At 43.4% G+C, this 17,438-nt stretch overlaps 2 long non-coding RNA genes across 2 annotated transcripts in view; one reads left to right on the forward strand and one right to left on the reverse strand.

The window, feature by feature from the left end:
- LOC309656762 overlaps positions 1–17,019 on the forward strand; it is a 45,201-nt gene extending 28,182 nt beyond the window's left edge. The window contains exons 2-3 of the long non-coding RNA XR_014261497.1: positions 11,059–11,106; positions 16,638–17,019. This is a non-coding gene — a long non-coding RNA (uncharacterized lncRNA). The remainder of the gene's footprint in view (positions 1–11,058; positions 11,107–16,637) is intronic.
- LOC309656765 lies at positions 7,803–16,642 on the reverse strand. The gene is made up of 2 exons (XR_014261500.1): positions 16,603–16,642; positions 7,803–12,354 (listed from the first exon to the last, which is right to left on the reverse strand). It is a non-coding gene; the product is annotated as an uncharacterized lncRNA (long non-coding RNA).
- Positions 17,020–17,438: the final 419 nt, after the last annotated feature.

Genomic DNA, 17,438 nt, shown 5'->3' on the forward strand with positions numbered 1-17,438 from the left:
GGCCAGGCTCTTGTTCTTAGCTCCGAACTCCTTCTCAAGGGCTATCAGGCTGTGCCAGAAGGAGTGGAATGAAAATGTTTGGTGTTTTTCAAGAGGAACTGAGGCAGGAGATAGATGGCCCCAGGCTGAGCAGCTGGAGTTTGTCCCCTGTGGACAGATACTCCGAGATGAAGATAATAGCTGGAGCGAAAGAGGAGCTGAGCCCTGCCCAGAAAAAAGATAGAGAGACCACATATTTCTCATTCTCGAGGTTAAGGAGACCTTCCCGACTACACACATGCAGAAAGGCTCCTCAGGGGGCCAAAAGGGAGGGGGCGCCACCCCATAGTAGGTGATGTCAACCTACCCATAGCCCTCTTCGCTGGAATCCATCTTGGCTAAGGGATGCGCACGCACACAAGGGAGGACCCTGAGATAAACCAAATATGGACTCAGAGCCAGGCAAAGCAAGGTGATTGGCCAGAGGAAACCCAGAAGAAATGCCCCCGTATAAATAGTGATTCAAACTACCACGAGGGTGCGACTGTTTCTCTGAGCCTGCACGTGTGTCTATCCACACGTACCATTTTTCCTCCTAATAAACACTTTACTTGTTTCACTACTTTCCATCTCTTTGTGGGAATTCATTTCTACAAAGCCGACGGGCCAGGGCCTTGTCTCTGGCCACTGGCCCTGGTGGTCTGGCCAGGGAACCAAAATCCTGCTTCAAGCCACTGCAGGTCGAGGCTACCCAAGATCAGAACTGCTTTGGTCTTTCAGGAGGTTGAAAAAGGAAAGTGGCCCCACTTCTGGCGCATGGTTTCCTGGGACTGAGAAAGGCCAGGGTTGTGAAACCCACGAGGGATGGATGCCCGGTCCTGCTCAGACCCTGCATTCTGATACAGCAGCCCTTTGGGTAGGTTTTGGCTCCAACAGAATGGTGAAATTGGCATAGTGTGTGAAACCACCCTCCTCTGAAGTTCTCGTTGGCCAGTGACGTTATCTCCTGCAGGAGGGCAGCAGAAACCACTCACAGAGCTGGACCCTTGCTCTGAGAGATACGAGGCATTGTTCCAAGGATCTTCCTTCCTTCCTGCTTCCCTCCCTCCATCCTCCTCTCCCATCTTTCCCTTCTCCCATGGAAAATTTCACACAGAATAAGATTAGAGCAAAGAGAACAATGCACGCTTGTACCTCCCAGTCAGCTACAGTGAGCATCTCAGGACCGCTCTTGTTCCATCTTTATCCCTCCCCTCCTCTCCCACCACTGGGTTATTTTAAAGCAAATTGTAGCTGTTATAACATTTATCCATACATTTTAGGCTTCATCTCTAAAGGATAAGAATTTTTTTAATCCAGTCACAATACCATTATCACACCTTGGCATCTTTTAATACCCAATCCTTATTCATGTTTTCCTCATTTTCTCAAGAGTATATTTTTATAGTTGATTGGCTCAAATCAGGATCCACCTAAAATCCACACTTTACATTTGGTGGATATGTCTCTTAGGTCTCTCTCTCTCTTTTTTAAAAAACATTTTAGTATTTTAATGTTTGATGAGAACAATGTTTCCAAAGATGTGTTCTTCTTTTTTAAAAAATAAATTTAGCTGGACAACTCAGCCAGCTGGCACATTTAGCACTCCAACTACCATGCAAGGTACTTGGTTCAGGTCAGAGTGCAAATTTTCTTGATCATCTTTATGTAAGTATTTCCTGTCCATCTGGAGAGAAGGTGAGTAAAGATTTATTTTGTTTACAATTAATCTGTGTTTTAATATTCACTCTTCAAGTATTTGAATTCAATTGATTTTGAATTCCTAATAAAAATATATTAGGATAAAATATAAAAATATATAAATAAAACTTATATATAGATATATAAAATAAAATATATAATAAAATAAAAGTATATAAAAATAATAAAATGAGCCCTTATGTGCCCAACATCCAGTCTTAAGAAATGGAACTCTAAGAATATCTTTGAAGCCTCTCCCTCCTCTCCATCCTCACCCTCCACGATAAACCTGCCCTGAATTTTTATTGTTCCTTGCTTTCCTTTATATCTTACCACATATGTATGTATGTGTGTTGTTGAAGAATACATTGTTTAGTTTTGCTTGTTTTTGAACTTTATAAAAAGGTATTATATTTTTTGTATTCTTCTGTGATTTGCCTTTTTCACTCAACCTTATGTTTGCAGGATTCATTCATGTTGATGTATGCAGTACATTTGCACTGCTTATGGCATTTCATTGTGTATCACAGTTTACTAATCGATTGCTTCATTGGACATTTGGCTTGTTTCCAGTTTTTGCTTTTGTTTTCTAAATTACAAGTAAGTTTACCTTGAGTCTTCTTACTCCCATGACCTGGTGCACACGTATAAGAGTTTATACTTGGCTAAATGATGCCAAAACACAGTTGATGAATTTACACTCCTACAAGCAGTGCATGAGACTTAGCAACACAGCATATCATTGGCTTTTAATTTGTGTCAACCTGATGAAGATAAACTAGTATCTAATTTTTCTGATTACTATGAAGTTAGGGATTTTTTCAGGTTTTTTGGCCTTTATATTTCCTTCTCCGGGAAGCAGATTATTTGTCTCTTGTTGACATAGAGGGATTTTTTTTCTTTAAATATATATTGTGGATTCTAATCCTGCATCAGTTATATGCGTAGCACAATTCTTATACTGGTTTGTAGCTTATATTTTCATTTTCATTATGGTGTGTGTGTGTTTACACTGAAAAATGCTTATTATGGAGAATTTTGGACATAGGAAAACATAGACGAATACAGCCCAGTGTACCCATCATCCAGACTTACCAAACGTTAACCCTTGGCTGATCCTGCCTCTTCCACACACATCCTTCACTTCCTGTGTTATTTTGAAACAAATCACAGACATCATATATTTTCATATGTATATTTGTATATTTGAAAGGATGCACCCCCTGTCTGGATGCCTTCCCCACTTGCTTTGTACTCTAACTTGCCTTGTGCTTGCCCATTCCAGGCTGCTGCCCCTGTACAGGTCCCCTGCTTACGCTGTTCAGGCTCTGATACATCTCCTGTGCAGATGCCTCCATGCTGCTTGAACTCTGATGCCCCCTCTGCGCCACCGTTGTTCTCCCTTCACCCTCCAATGTGATAAACTACCTGACTTGTCCTCACCTAACTTTTTAGTACTGAATGTTTCAGGAAGGGAAGGGGAGGCAAAGGAAGGAAGTGGAAAGAAGGAGAAAAGGAATAAAACGAAGAAGAACACATATGGCATCTTTTGATGAATTATATATTTCTAATTTTAATATAGCCAAATTTATCAAACTTTTCATTTGCAGTTTTTACTTTTTGTATCTTGTTTAGTGAATTATTTCCTACCCTAAGATCTTAAAGATATTTCTCCATATTGGCTTTTAAAGTTTTGCCTTTCACTTTAAATCTTTAAGCTATCTGTAATTTATTTTTTATATAGTATGTGAGATACAGATCCACTTTCATTTATTCCATATGAAAACCAGTTGTTCCAATACTTTTTATTGAATTTTCTTTCTTCATTGAACTGCAGTGCCCTTTCTGTCATATATCATATTTCCATTTATGAGTCTGTTTCTGGGTTTTCTCTTTGGTTCCGTCAGTCTGTTTGTCTATCCCTGTGCCAATACTACACTGTAATACCATGGCTTTTAATAAGTCTTGATATCTGGTAAGCAAACTCCCCACTCTGTACTTTCTCAGGAGTGCCCTGAATATTTTTTGCCTTTGTTTTACCATGTAAATTTTAGAATTAGCTTATCAAGTTCTGTGAAAAGCCCTTTTGGAAATTTGCCTGGAATTGCACTGAATTTATAGATGAGTTTGGGAAGAACCTAATTCATTATCCTGCTGAGTTGTTAACACGGTATTATTTGAGTCATTAACATAGTTTATCTCTCCATTGATTTAGGTTTTTGTAATGTTTACAATGAAGTTATGTAATTTTTGCTTGTTAGATTTATTTCTTTTTTAAAAAATTTATTTTATTTATTTATTTTTGGCTGAGTTGGGTCTTCGTTGCTGCGCGCGGGCTTTCTCTTGTTGCGGTGAGTGGGGGCTACTCTTTGTTGCGGTGCACGGGCTTCTCATTGCCGTGGCTTCTCTTGTTGCAGAGCATGGGCTCTAGGTGCGCAGGCTCAGTAGTTGTGGCTCACGGGCTCTAGAGCGCAGGCTCCGTAGTTGTGGCGAACGGGCTTAGTTGCTCCAGGGAAGCCCAGTTTTTTTTAAAAAAGAAAAGTTCCGTAACAAACTTTTGTCCAATGGTTTCATCCACTGATGGATTTACCTTAATGAACTATTTCATGAAGAGTTGCAAAATGATATTCTGTCATTCTGTCATTCTTTGTAAAGATCACCTCTCCCTCATCAATTGGCATTATTTGATTACTGTGTAAGACTGCTCAGACAAGACACACAGAATAAATGCTTAAATATTTTCCTTTACTTGCCAATTTGTTAAAGATTCAGTGCCTTCTCTGGTTATCTCCAATGGTAACCAATGATCAGCCTCTCCCTCTCTCTCTCTCCTCCCCACTCCTCCCCACCCCCTGCATTGGAGTATGAGTTCACATGTTATGTATACAGATCTTTGACTTACAATGGAGTTATGTTCTGATAAACCCATCACAAGTTGAAAATATCTTAAGTTGAAAATGCATTTAAAACACCTAACCTACTGAACATAATAGCTTAGCCTACCTTAAATGTGCTCAGAATACGTACATTACCCTACAATCAGCTAACACAAAGCCTATTTTATAATGAAGTGTTGAATAGCTCATGTAACTTATTGAACACTGTACTGAATGTGAAAAACAGAAGATCAAAATTCAAAATCTGAAGTACAGTTTCTACTGAATGTGTATCACTTTCATACCATCATGAAGTTGAAAAATCATAAGTTGAACCATCCTAAGTGTCAGGGATTATCTACTTGATATGTTTTATGCTGTGCATTTTTTTTTTGGATGCTTAAATTGTGCTGTGTTTTCTAGTGGGATTTCCTGTGTCTTTTTGGGTTTTTGTTGTTGTTGTTTTGTTTTTGTGTGGGTTTTTTTTTTGGCTGCATTGGGTCTTAGCTGCGGCACGTGGGATCTTTGTAGCGGCATGCAGGATCTTTTTTTAAAAATTATTTATTTATTTATTTATTTATGGCTGTGTTGGGTCTTCGTTTCTGTGCGAGGGCTTTCTCTAGTTGCGGCAAGTGGGGGCCACTCTTCATCGCGGTGCGCGGGCCTCTCACTATCGCGGCCTCTCTTGTTGTGGAGCACAGGCTCCAGACGCGCAGGCTCAGTAGTTGTGGCACACGGGCTTAGTTGCTCCGCGGCATGTGGGATCTTCCCAGACCAGGGCTTGAACCCGTGTCCCCTGCATTGGTAGGCGGATTCTCGACCACTGCGCCACCAGGGAAGCCCATGCAGGATCTTTTATTGCAGTGTGTGGGCTCCAGAGCATGTGGGCTCTGTAGTTGCAGCACGTGGGCTGTCCAGTTGTGGCTCATGTGCTCAGTAGTTGCGGTGCATGGGCTTAGTTGCTCCGCGGCATGTGGGATCTTCCCGGACCAGGGATCGAACCCGTGTCCCCTGCATTGGCAGGTGGATTCTTAACCACTGCGCCACCAGGGAAGTCCCAACACAAATACGTTTAAAAGAATAAAAGACAAGCTTGAGAATATCTGTAGGGAACAAAAAACTATTAAGATGTCCTGAGAGCCTCATAACAACACTGTGAGATGGTTATCATCCCAGTTTTAGATACGAGAAACTCAGGCTCAGAGGGGTTAAGTAACTTGCCCAAGGTTGTGCTCTAGTCAGTGGGTGGAGCCAGATTCAAACCAAGGTCTTTCTGACTTCCAAACCCTATTTTCTTTCTGCTGTACCACAGGTAAATAATTATTTTACTTAAAGAGTGGCTAATAATCCTATCAGAAAACACTAAGGGAGGATTTCATCTTCCTCATTGTTTTTTACCATGCTTAAGCTAATATACATCTTGTGATAATCATAAAGTTTATGAAAAATTTTACCCAAGTCAAGGTCAAAGTGAACAGCTTATCAATTATGGGAGAGTCTGGGCTTTATGCACAGGAGATTTGAGTTCACCACAGCAGAGATTTCAAAAGCATCCCAACATAGCAACCTACATGCCCATCGACAACTGGTGAATGGATAAAGAAGATGTGGTAGCATATATATACAATGCAATATTACTCAGCCATATAAAAGAGTAAAATCTTGCCATTCGCAGCAACATGGATGGGCCTGGAGTGTATTATACTAAGTGAAATAAGTCAGACAGAGAAAGACAAATACTGTATCTTTTTGCTTATTTGTGGAATCTAAAAAACAAAACAAATACAACAAAATAGAAACAGACTCACAAATACAGAGAACAAACTAGTGGTTACCAGAGGGGGAGGGGGGAGGGGCAAAATAGGTGAAGGGGATTAAGAGGTACAAACTGCCAATTATAAAATAGATAAGTTACAGGGCTGTGATGTACAGCACAAGGAATATAGTCAATATTTTATAAACATTGTATGGTGTATAATCTACAAAAATATCAAATTGCTATGTTGTACACATGAAATTAATATAATATTGTAAGTCAACTATACTTCAATTTTAAAAGAAAGCATCCCGGGACTTCCCTGGTGGTCCAGTGGTTAAGAATCCACTTTTTGTTCAAATCTTGCCATCAACTTCCCTTTGCACCAGAAAGCCACCCCCATATCCACCCGCATATAGACTACCTAGAAGGAGACAGACCCTGGAATCTGTATGGTTGGAGGACAGCCCCCATTCTCTGTGCCACACTTGCAGAGACCAGAAAATACCCATTTCTTTTTTTGTTGTTGTGGGTGGTTTGCTTTTGTTTTGCTTTTTAATCTAGACCACTACAAATGTTATAGGGAACACAATCTAGCTAATAGCAATTAGTTTTAAAAGTCAGTGAGTTCAAGGTCTGAGGCCAAGTCCCTCATGTGTAGTTGTGGAAATGGCCTGCATCTCTCTGCAAGGCATACCTGTGAGGCCCTCCAAATCCTCAGCAAGCTCCAGTGGACTTTTAGGTTAGAATTGTTGACATGATGAGGTAATGTGACACTCTCTGAAATGAGATAAAGGTGGCCTCATTCATTGTTTTGAAGCCTTCCAGTGGTAATAAAAGCTACTATTTATTGGGTACTCCTTATGTATCAAATATCAATACCATATACTATACCAGATACTGACATTATCTTGTTTATTCTCAGCAGCCATGTAAGGTAGGCAGGTATTAAAAGTTCTACCTTAGAGATGTGCAAACCAAGGCTCAGAGAGGTTCAGTGACTTGCCAGTGGTCGCAGTGAATTAATGGTGGAGGTGGGACTCACACCTCATGTGGCTGAGGCCGAAGTTCCAGTCCTGTGACCCTGGCCCACCTAGCCCCAGCAATTTCTCCTCTTCTGGGTGGAGAAAAAGGGCCCTCTCCTGGGCCCTTTTGTTTCTGCCTCCCCCACTTCCCACCTTGGCTTCATTTCCATGAAATGCAAGATGAATTAATTATATGCTAATGAGTCTTCTGCAGCAGAAAGTGAGATGGGGATGTGACAATGTGCTAGGACAGTCTCGTCTCCCTGATCTTGGAGAGGCAGCAGTGAGCAGTGGCGTGAAGCGAGATCTTAATTCCCTGCCCAGGAATTGAACCTGGATAGCCTGGATGAAAACCAGGAATCCTAGCCACCAGACCCCCTGGCTCTTGCCCCCATTGAAAAATACATTTCTCACGGAGGCAAAAACTGTAAAAACAGGTACAAACTTTATTATTAGAGACATAGCACAACAAGTGGGAGAGCACATAGAGGAACAGTTTGTTTAGTGAAGATAGAAGCAAGGCAGAGAGACACACCTGCAGAGAAAGGGTGTGGGCATCCTCACTAGTGAGGAGGAGTGCGGTAAAGAGGCGGTGAAGTCATTTACATAGGGCAGTTCTTCCGGGTCTTTGTTTACCTTTGGCCAATTATCTCGTTTCCTTTTCCACACCTGACCTGCCCTAGGGCCCTCCCCAACATGCGTGCGCAACTTTTTTCCAAGATGGATTCCAGCCCAGAGGCCTATGGGGCAGCATCACATATTCCGGGGTGGTGCCCCCTCTTTTTGACCCCCAAGGAGCCTTTCTGCACATGTGCAGTGTCTCCCTTTCCCCAAGGATGGGAAATATGTGACCTCTTGATCCTTTACTCAAACAAGTGTTTAGCCCCTCTCTGTTCCTGCCATAAAAGTGTCCCATGTCCAGTTATCTACCCTATTCCTGTTGTTTCTTATATCGAAGTGCAGATCCCGAAATACAGGAGTCTGGTCATAAATATGTACTCTGGAGCCCATTTGTCTCTTGCCTCAGGAAATGTAAACGGGCCTGGTAATGAATGTCCGGCCTGGAGCCCATCTTCGTCTCACCCCAGAAAGTGTGAACAGGAGGCCAGTTGTAAATGTCTAGCTTGGGGCCCACCCATCTCCTGCCTCATCCCATGCTGAGGTGAGATTCTAGAACACTACACAGAAAGGGTAGTTCTGGTTGGGCAAAAATTTATGTCAGTTAGGCCTTGTGGTTTTGCCAGCTGTCAGGGTGAAAAGAAAATATTCCCTGGGACAGGGACACGGTTCCCGAACCTCCTTCTCCAATTTCCCGAGAGTAGAACTGACCCTCCTCCTGTGTTGTAGCCCCCAGGACTGTCTGAGGTCTAAAGCCCCTGCAGTGAGGACATAGGGTGGGTCATAACTGTGAGGGAGGAAAAGTCACCTCAGGAGGCAGGTCAGCCCGCAAAGCACTTTGGACTTCCCGTCTCCTTACATTCAGAATTTTCACAGCATGTTCCACCGACTGCAAGCCTGGTAGGAATTGAGCATCTCTGAGTCTCTCTAGGCTTCCTCCTGTCCTGGCAGAGGGGCTTCCCAGGAAATACCTGCTGTTGGGCCTGTGAACTGGGCTCTGCTCCAGCGATCTCCCAGATGGGAGGGAACCGTCATTTCAGGAGAACCTTCTCTATGAGGCTCTGGGCTAATTAGGAAAAGGGAAACGGGCTGCCCAGAACAGGTGCCGCTCTTCAGGGGACTGTGATGGTTGTTCTTAAAAAGGAAATTGGTACAAATGAGCTTAAATTAAGCAGAATTAAGGCTGGCAGGGAGCATGGCAGCTGCTGGCAGACAGGTAAACAGGGTGGAAAGGGCCAGTGAACAAAGATGGAGCCCAGGTGTGGGGAAGGGGTGGTGCCAGTCTTCAGGGCAGGACAGAAGAGCAGGACATCAGCCTTTAGGGCAGAGGAGGCCTGAACAACAGTGGCTGAAGCTGGGGGCTGGAACCTGCACCAGAGAACTTCAATTCCATAAAAACTGAGTGCCTACAAGGCAGCAGGCACTGTCCTAGGCACTGAGGCTATAGCAGTGATACCCCAGCTCTGAGCCTGGGGTATCCAATGTTCTAGAGGGATGGGGGAAGGGGGGAGAGACAATAAATATGATTTCAGTTAATGGTAATAGCTGTGAGAGCAGTAAAACAGGGTGATGTGTATATGTGTGCACACGTGTGAACTCTGGAATGGGTAGTCAGGGAGGCCCCTATGAAGTGGGGGACACTGGGGATGGTCATCAAGGACAAACTTCTTCCTCCCTTCCTAGGTGAGGAAATACTCAGTGCTGCACTTTCAGACAACAAAATACCTTTCTAGTAAATAAAACAATACTTCTTTCTAATCCAGTATCACAGCCTGGGGAGTCCACAACTAAACCTTATTTGTGGGTGAGGGGGCATGGCTCATACAGATGCAATAGCAGAGGCAGTTCTCAATTCTGTCAGCCTGAAGGGCAGGGGAGGATTCTGTCACTTATTGAGCAACTACTACATTGCTCATTTGTAACTTATCTTTAATTTTTTTTCCTTTGGAAATATTTTAGATTTACAGGAAAATTATAAAGATATTACAGAAAGTTCCTGTATACCCCTCACCCACCTTCCCCAAAGGTTAACATCTTACATAACCATGGTGCGTTTATCAAAACTAAGAAGTTGACAGTAGTACAATACTCATAACTAAATGCTGTAGACTGAATGTTTGTGCCCCTCTCCCCCCGAATTCATGTATTGAAATCCTAACCCCCAATGTGATGGTATTAGGAGATGAGGGCTTTTGGGAGGTGAATAGGTCATGAGGGTGGAACCCTGAATAATGGGATTAGTGACCTTATAAAAGAGGCCCCAGAGAGCTCCCTTGCCCCTTCTGACATGTGTGGACACAGCAAGAAGATAGACATCCATGAACCAGGAAGAGGGCCCTCACCAGACACCAAATCTGCTGGCACCTTGATCTTGATCTTCCCAGCTTCTAGAACTCTGAGAAATAAATGTTTGTTGGTTGCGCTTATGATGCTTTTGTTAAAGCAGCCCAAACAGACTAAGATACTAAATTCCTGAAAGAAATTTGGATTTCATGTTACCTATCTTTTAATATGTTATTTAATCATCCAACTACTCTGGCCAAACTGAAGTTCCGAGACATTGTGACTTGAATGAGATGATAGAGCAGGTAAGTGGGGGAAATTCAGGTTGCAGTCCAGGTCTGTCTGACTCTGAAATGTGTGCTCGTTCTAGATGATGCTGTCTCTTTGAAGGAGGAGGTCAGTGTGTTAGTCTAGGTCCTTGGAGAAGTGGACGCCAAGACATGATTAACCACGTGATTAACCATGCAATTAGTTTACTGGGGGAAATGCCTGAAATAGGGAGGGAGCCAGAAGAGGTAGGGAGAGTTGTCAGATTTCCATGCGAGTCTGACCCTGAGTGAGAGGGAGAAAGATGTTTGGGTGCCAACAAAGGAGTCCTTTCTGAGTGGATGACTAGAGCAACCTGTGGGAGGCGGGCTCTCGATAAACCATGTGATGGATTTTAAGTGTGGCAGCTGGAGCCCTCAGCCAGTTAAGGATTCTGGTAGTAAGAGTTTGAGTAAAGTACAGTTTCATAGCTGCCACAGTCAGAAATGCAGAGAAATTTTGTATTTCCTTTCAGGTCTGCTCATGGAGGAGATTGCTGATCAGAAGGGTGAAGTCCAAGGAGGTGAGCAAGTGAAGAATCCTTGCCCTACTGGATCCACCAGCTCCCTGGCAGAGCTGGTAGCTCAGGAATCCCAAAATGATGGTTAATTTTATGTGTCAACCTGATCTAGGCCACAGGGACCCTAGACATTCTGGTCAAACATTATTCTGGGTGTGTCTGTGAGAGTGTTTTTAGATGAGATTAACAGTTGTATTGGTAGACTGAGTCAAGCAGATTGCCCTCCCTAATATGGGTGGGCCGCATCCAATCAGTTGAAGGCCTGAATCTAACAAAAATTCTCCCCCTAGTAAGAGAGAATTCCTCCTGCTTGGTTGCTTTTGAATTGGGACACCTGCTTTTTCCTGCCTGCAGACTAGAACTGAAACATTGGCTCTTCCTGGGTCTTGAGCCTGCCAGCCTTTGGACTGGAACTCCAACATTGGCTTTGCTGGTTCTCAGGCCTTCAAACTCAGAATGAAACAAAAGAATTGACTCTCCTGAGTCTCCAACTTGCTGACTCACCCTTCAGATCTTGGGACTTGCCTGCTTCCATAATTACATGAGTCAATTCCACATATATATATCTCCTATTGATTCTGTTTCTCTGGATTAACCCAGACATTACACCTGGTTATTACACCTCATTTACTCACTCTCAAGGCTGACCACAGTATCTCATAGGGTTCCTTTTCCTCTTCTGCCATCAAACTCCACTACACACTTGAACTGTAGGCTGGATGGAGAAATGTACCCAGAAGAGCATGGGAAGGTCCAGAAGAACCAGTTCAGTCCAGAGCTAAGCCTCCAACTTACCTCTGGGTGTGTAGAAGAACTGCTCTCACACAGCCACGGCATGAGGTGATGGGACCTGTGACATGGCATCAGGGAGTCCCTCCAACTGGCAGCTGGCTCTCTAGTTAAAGTAACAAGCCCAACCAATACTGAAGAATAGACCCACCATCTCATCTCTGTATGGTTTGTGGGTTCTGGGGGATTCTGCCATCTCAAACTTGCCTGGCTGCTCTTCCTAAAGATTCCTTAACCTCTGGGAGGACTGGTACTGGCCCTGCTCCAGACCCAGTAACAAGATTTCTTCCCAAAGTGGAGTAGGCCTGTCCTGTAGCTTGGGAGCCCTTGGATAACCTGTCAGTGTCCGCAGGGCAGCCATTCCTGCTGGCCCCCAGTACTCCTTGCTTTGTATCTTGTCTGAAGCTTCTGGGCTCTCCTGCAGCTTCTTTCTAGAAGCCTCCTGTGCTTGGTCCTGAAATTCTGGAACCAAACATTCACCCACATGAGTAATCCAATTAGATAGTTCTTGACTTAGCCACCTTCCCTTCCACCCTCAACCCAGGGAGGACCTCTCTGATTCAGAAGTACCTGCACTGAGGGAGCCCAGCATCCCCAGGCACCTGCTAAGTAAAGGCCTCCTCACACTCGTCCTTCCACTGCCTTGCCTGCATCCCAGCATCCTCAGAAGCCCTTTCCTCAACCCAGGGTTTTCAACAGTGGCATTATTGAACTTAAGGTTGGATAATTATTTGTTGTAGGGAGTTGTCCTATGACAACATTGCTAGCCTCTTACCAACTAGATTCCAGTTGTAACCTCAGTTGTGATGACAAAAGAGGTCTTCAGACACTGCCAAACACCCCCCGCACTAAAGTCTCTCTGCTTGAACTCTAGAGCCACAGTAAAACCTGGGCTGGGGCTGGGGGCTGGGCAGACACGTAGAGGAAACCAGTGGGAGGAAAGCGAGTGCCTTTGAGACCACCCCTACTCCAACCTCCATGAAACAGGGCTACTTAGACTTTTCAAAAGCTGCCTCCTCTTGGTTCCCACCACACAGTTTTGTTTCCCCCTTTTAAAAAAATAGACTATTTTGGGGACTTCCCTGGTGGTCCAGTGGTTAAGACTCCATGCTCCCAATGCAGGGGGACCGGGTTTGATCCCTGGTCAGGGAACTAGATCCCGCATGCTGCAACTAAGAGCCCGCATGCTGCAACTAAAAAAGATCCCGCATGCTGCAAGGAAGATCCCACATGCTGCAACTAAAGATCCTGCATGCTGCAAGGAAGGTATTTCATGCAGCAGCGAAGATCCCATGTGCTGCAACTAAGACCCAGTGCAGCCAAATAAATAAATATTTTTTTAAGAATTGACTGTTTTTAAGAACATTTTTAGATTTACAGAAAAATTGCAAAGATATTAATCAGAGTGCCCATCTACCTGCACCTATCATCAACAACTTCAATTAGTAAGGTACATTTACTACAATTAATGAACCAATACTAACACAGTATTTTTAACTAAAATAAAACTATATTTTATTCAGATTTCCTTTGTTTTTAGCTAATGTCCTTTTTCTGCTCCCAGATCTCATTGAAGATACCATATTATATTTATTGTCATGTCTCTAAGGCTCCCCTTGGCTGTAACAGTTTCTCTGACTTCCCTTGTATGTGATGACCTCAACAGTTTTGAGAAGCACTGGTCAGATGTTTTGTAAGATGCCCTCTATAGGAATTTGGCTGCTGTTTTTCATATGATTAGACTGGGGTTATGGATTTGGGGGAAGAAGACCACAGACATAAAGTATCATTTTCATCACAACATATCAAGGGTACATACTATCAAGAGATTTATCACTGTTGATGTCCTTGATCACCCGGCTAGGGTAGTGTTTGTCACGTTTTTCCATTGTACAGTTACTCTCCCCACCTCACCCCCTTTCCACACTGTCCTCTTTGGAAGGAAGTCACTATACGCAGTTGACAGGTAAGGAGTGGGGACTTATGCTCCCCTTCCTTGAGGGCAGAGTATTGACATAAATTATCTGTAATAATTCTGCATAAGACATTTGTCTCTTCACCCCCACTTATTTATTGATATTTATCAGTATGGATGCATGTATATTTATTTTATGCATTGGGTTATAACCCAATATTACTTTCTTTTTTCTTTCTTTTCTTTTTTTTTTTTTTTTTTGCTCAAATTGTTCCAGTTTTGGCCATTGAGAGCTCTTTAAGTTGGCTCCTGTGTTCCTTTGACAATATCCCCATCAATTTTTTAAAAACATTTCCTTACTTTCTGGAACTAAAAGATGCTCCAGACTCATCTTGTATATTTTCCACCCCAGTCCTTGACTCAACCATTTGTCTAAGGAGCCGTGGTTCCTTTCATTGGAGAATGGTATTTGAAACCAAGATCTGGGCACTAGTTGTGCTCATTGCCCCTGGAGTGTCATTGCTTCTAGGTCCTCTCAGCTGATAGAACAAGGAAATATATGTGTGTGTGATACACATATCTAAATATTTCTCTGTGCAATTAAGCTTAATGTAAACTCATACTGGTTTATCCAGCTCTAATCCATCATCACATGCCTCATTCTAGCCTTCTGCCCTTTGCTTATTCATGAATTCCCACTCCAACAGTAAGAAACCTGGCTCCCACCATCCATTCACCTAATTGCTCAATCCTAATATACAGAATTGTTATACCACACCCCATATCCCCATGGGAAACAACTAGAGGATAGTGCATATGTGCACTTCCTTTTGACTTTAGTCTTACAGATTCCACTCGTTTCTAGCATTATTTAGGTTAGCACCTAATCCCCCATCCCCTTCAGTGAGGCAGTTTTTTTAGAAGATTTTTTTTTTTAATTTTATTTATTTATTTATTTTTGGCTGTGTTGGGTCTTCGTTTCTGTGCGAGGGCTTTCTCTAGTTGTGGCAAGTGGGGGCCACTCTTCATCGCAGTGCGCGGGCCTCTCACTATCGCGGCCTCTCTTGTTGCGGAGCACAGGCTCCAGATGCGCAGGCTCAGTAATTGTGGCTCACGGGCCCAGTTGCTCCACGGCATGTGGGATCTTCCCAGACCAGGGCTCGAACCCGTGTCCCCTGCATTGGCAGGCAGATTCCCAACCACTGCGCCACCAGGGAAGCCCAATGAGGCAGTTTTGTACATTGTAATGTAGTTAGATTTTCTTGTCATGGTCTGCATTCCTTCCTGGGATCCCTTTACCTACTAAATGACTTTTTAAAATTTGCATACATTGACTCACTTTTTTTTTCTTTTTCTTTTTTTCTTGGCTGCGCTGTGTGGCTTGCGGGATCTTAGTTCCGCCACCAGGGGTCAAACCCATGCCCTCTGCAGTGGAAGTGCAGAGTCCTAACCACTGGACCGCCAGCGAATTCCCAAGGCTGATTCTTTATGCTAAAAGTTCGGTGGGTTTTGACAAATGCATAATGTCATGCACATCAACTACTCTGTGTGCACCATTACACACAGAGTAGTTTCACCACCCTAAATATCTCTTGTGCTTCATCTATTCAACATTCCTTCCCTCTCCCCAAACCTTTGGCAACCACTGTCTCTATAGTTTTACTATCTCTATAGTTTTGCCTTTTCCAGAATGTCCTATAATTGGAATCATATACTATACAGTTTTTAAAAATTGTTTTAAATTTTCTTGGCCATGTCGCACATCTTATGGGATTTAAGTTCCCTGACCAGGGATCAAACCTGGGCCCTTGGCAGTGAGAGCGGAGTCCTAACCACTGGACCACCAGGGAATTCTCTATATAGCTTTTTTAGACTGGCTTCTTTCACTCAGCAACATGTATTTAAGGTTCTTCCATGTCTTTTTATGACTTGGTAGCTCATTTCTTCTTAGTGCTGAATAATGTTCCATTGTATAAATGTACCACTAGTTTGTTTATCCATTCACCTATTGAAGGTAATCTTGGTCACTTCTTGTACTTAGTGATTACGAATAAATCTGCTATAAACATTCACATGCAGGTTTTTGTGAGGACAAATTTTCAAATTGATTGGGTAAATACCTAGGAGTGAGATGGCTGAATCATATGGCATGATTATGTTCAGCTTTGTATGAAACTACCATACCATCTTCCAAAGTGGATGTATCATTTTGCATTCTCACCAATGGTGAGAATGTTTCCCTTTGCTCCATATCCTCACCAGCATTTGGTATTGTCAGTTTTTCAGATTTTAGCCATTCTAGCAGGTATGTAGTGGTGTGTCATTGTTGTTTTAATTTGCAATTCCCTAGTGACAAATCATGTTGAGCATCTTTTCATATGCTTATTTGCCATCTGTATATCTTTGTGGTTGAAGTGTCTGTTCAGATCTTTTGCGCATTTTTTCACTTGGATTTTTGTTGTCTTGTTGAATTTTAAGATTCTTTGTATATTTTGGGTACAAGTCCTTTATCAGATATATGTTTTACAAAGTTTCTTTTTCTAGTCTGTGTCTTGTCTTTTCATTCTCTTAACAGTTGCTTTCACAGAGTAGAAGTTTTAAGTTTTAATAAAGTCTAACATCAATTATTTCTTTCATGGATCATATTTTTGGTATTGTATCTAAAAACTTACTGCCAAACCAAACATCACCTAGATTTTCTCCTATGTTTTCTTCTGCTCAGAAGGCAGATTCTGGGGGTCCAAATCCCAAGCTCCACTACTTACCAGCTTTGTGTCCTTGGGCAAGTTTCTTACCTCTCTGTGCTTCACCGTCTTCATCTATAAAACAGGTTAATAGGACTTCCCTGGTGGCACAGTGGTTAAGAATCTGCCTGCCAATGCAAGGGGACACGGGTGCGAGCCTTGGTCCGGGAAGATCCCACATGCCATGGAGCAACTAAGTCCGTGCGCCACAACTACTGAGTCTGTGCTCTAGAGCCCGCGAGCCACAACTACTGAGCCCACGTGCCTAGAGCCCGTGCTCCGCAACAAGAGAAGCCACTGCAGTGAGAAGCATGCGCACCACAACGAGGAATAGCCCCCGCTCACCGCAGCTAGAGAAAGCCCGTGTGCAGCAACAAAGACCCAACGCAGCCAAAAATAATAAATAAATTTAAAAAACAGGTCAATAAATAAGGCCTAGCTCTTAGGTGAAGGCCTACATGAAATAAAGCAATGTATTAAATTTTGTATATGTGAATGATCAACAAGTGCTGGTTGTTATCATTACAACCACATTGGCCAAACGTGTGCCAGGTGCTCCTATACCCTGGGTTCATGTCATCCACACGCTGACCAGCAAGGCAGGGACATTTGTTCCATGCCACAGAGAAGCAGCCAAGGTGCTGAAGAGGCAGAAGAGCTGTCTGCTGCTTCCCATTACTGACCACCTCTCAGCCTTCTCCCACTCTCCCTGAGTGGCTCGGGGGAGGCCCGTGCTGGGGAGTGATGGGGTCTGAAGATTCAAGCTGCATCAGGCCTGGCCTGGGGTGCCGTCTGGTGTTTGGATGATGGAGGTGGTGGCAGTGGCCGTGGGGGAGTGTGGGACCGTAGGGTTAGAAATGCACCCCAGGGGCTTCCCTGGTGGCGCA

This window comes from Balaenoptera physalus (assembly GCF_965194825.1).
Source record: "Balaenoptera physalus genome assembly, chromosome: 3".
NCBI classification, from domain to species: domain Eukaryota; kingdom Metazoa; phylum Chordata; class Mammalia; order Artiodactyla; family Balaenopteridae; genus Balaenoptera; species Balaenoptera physalus.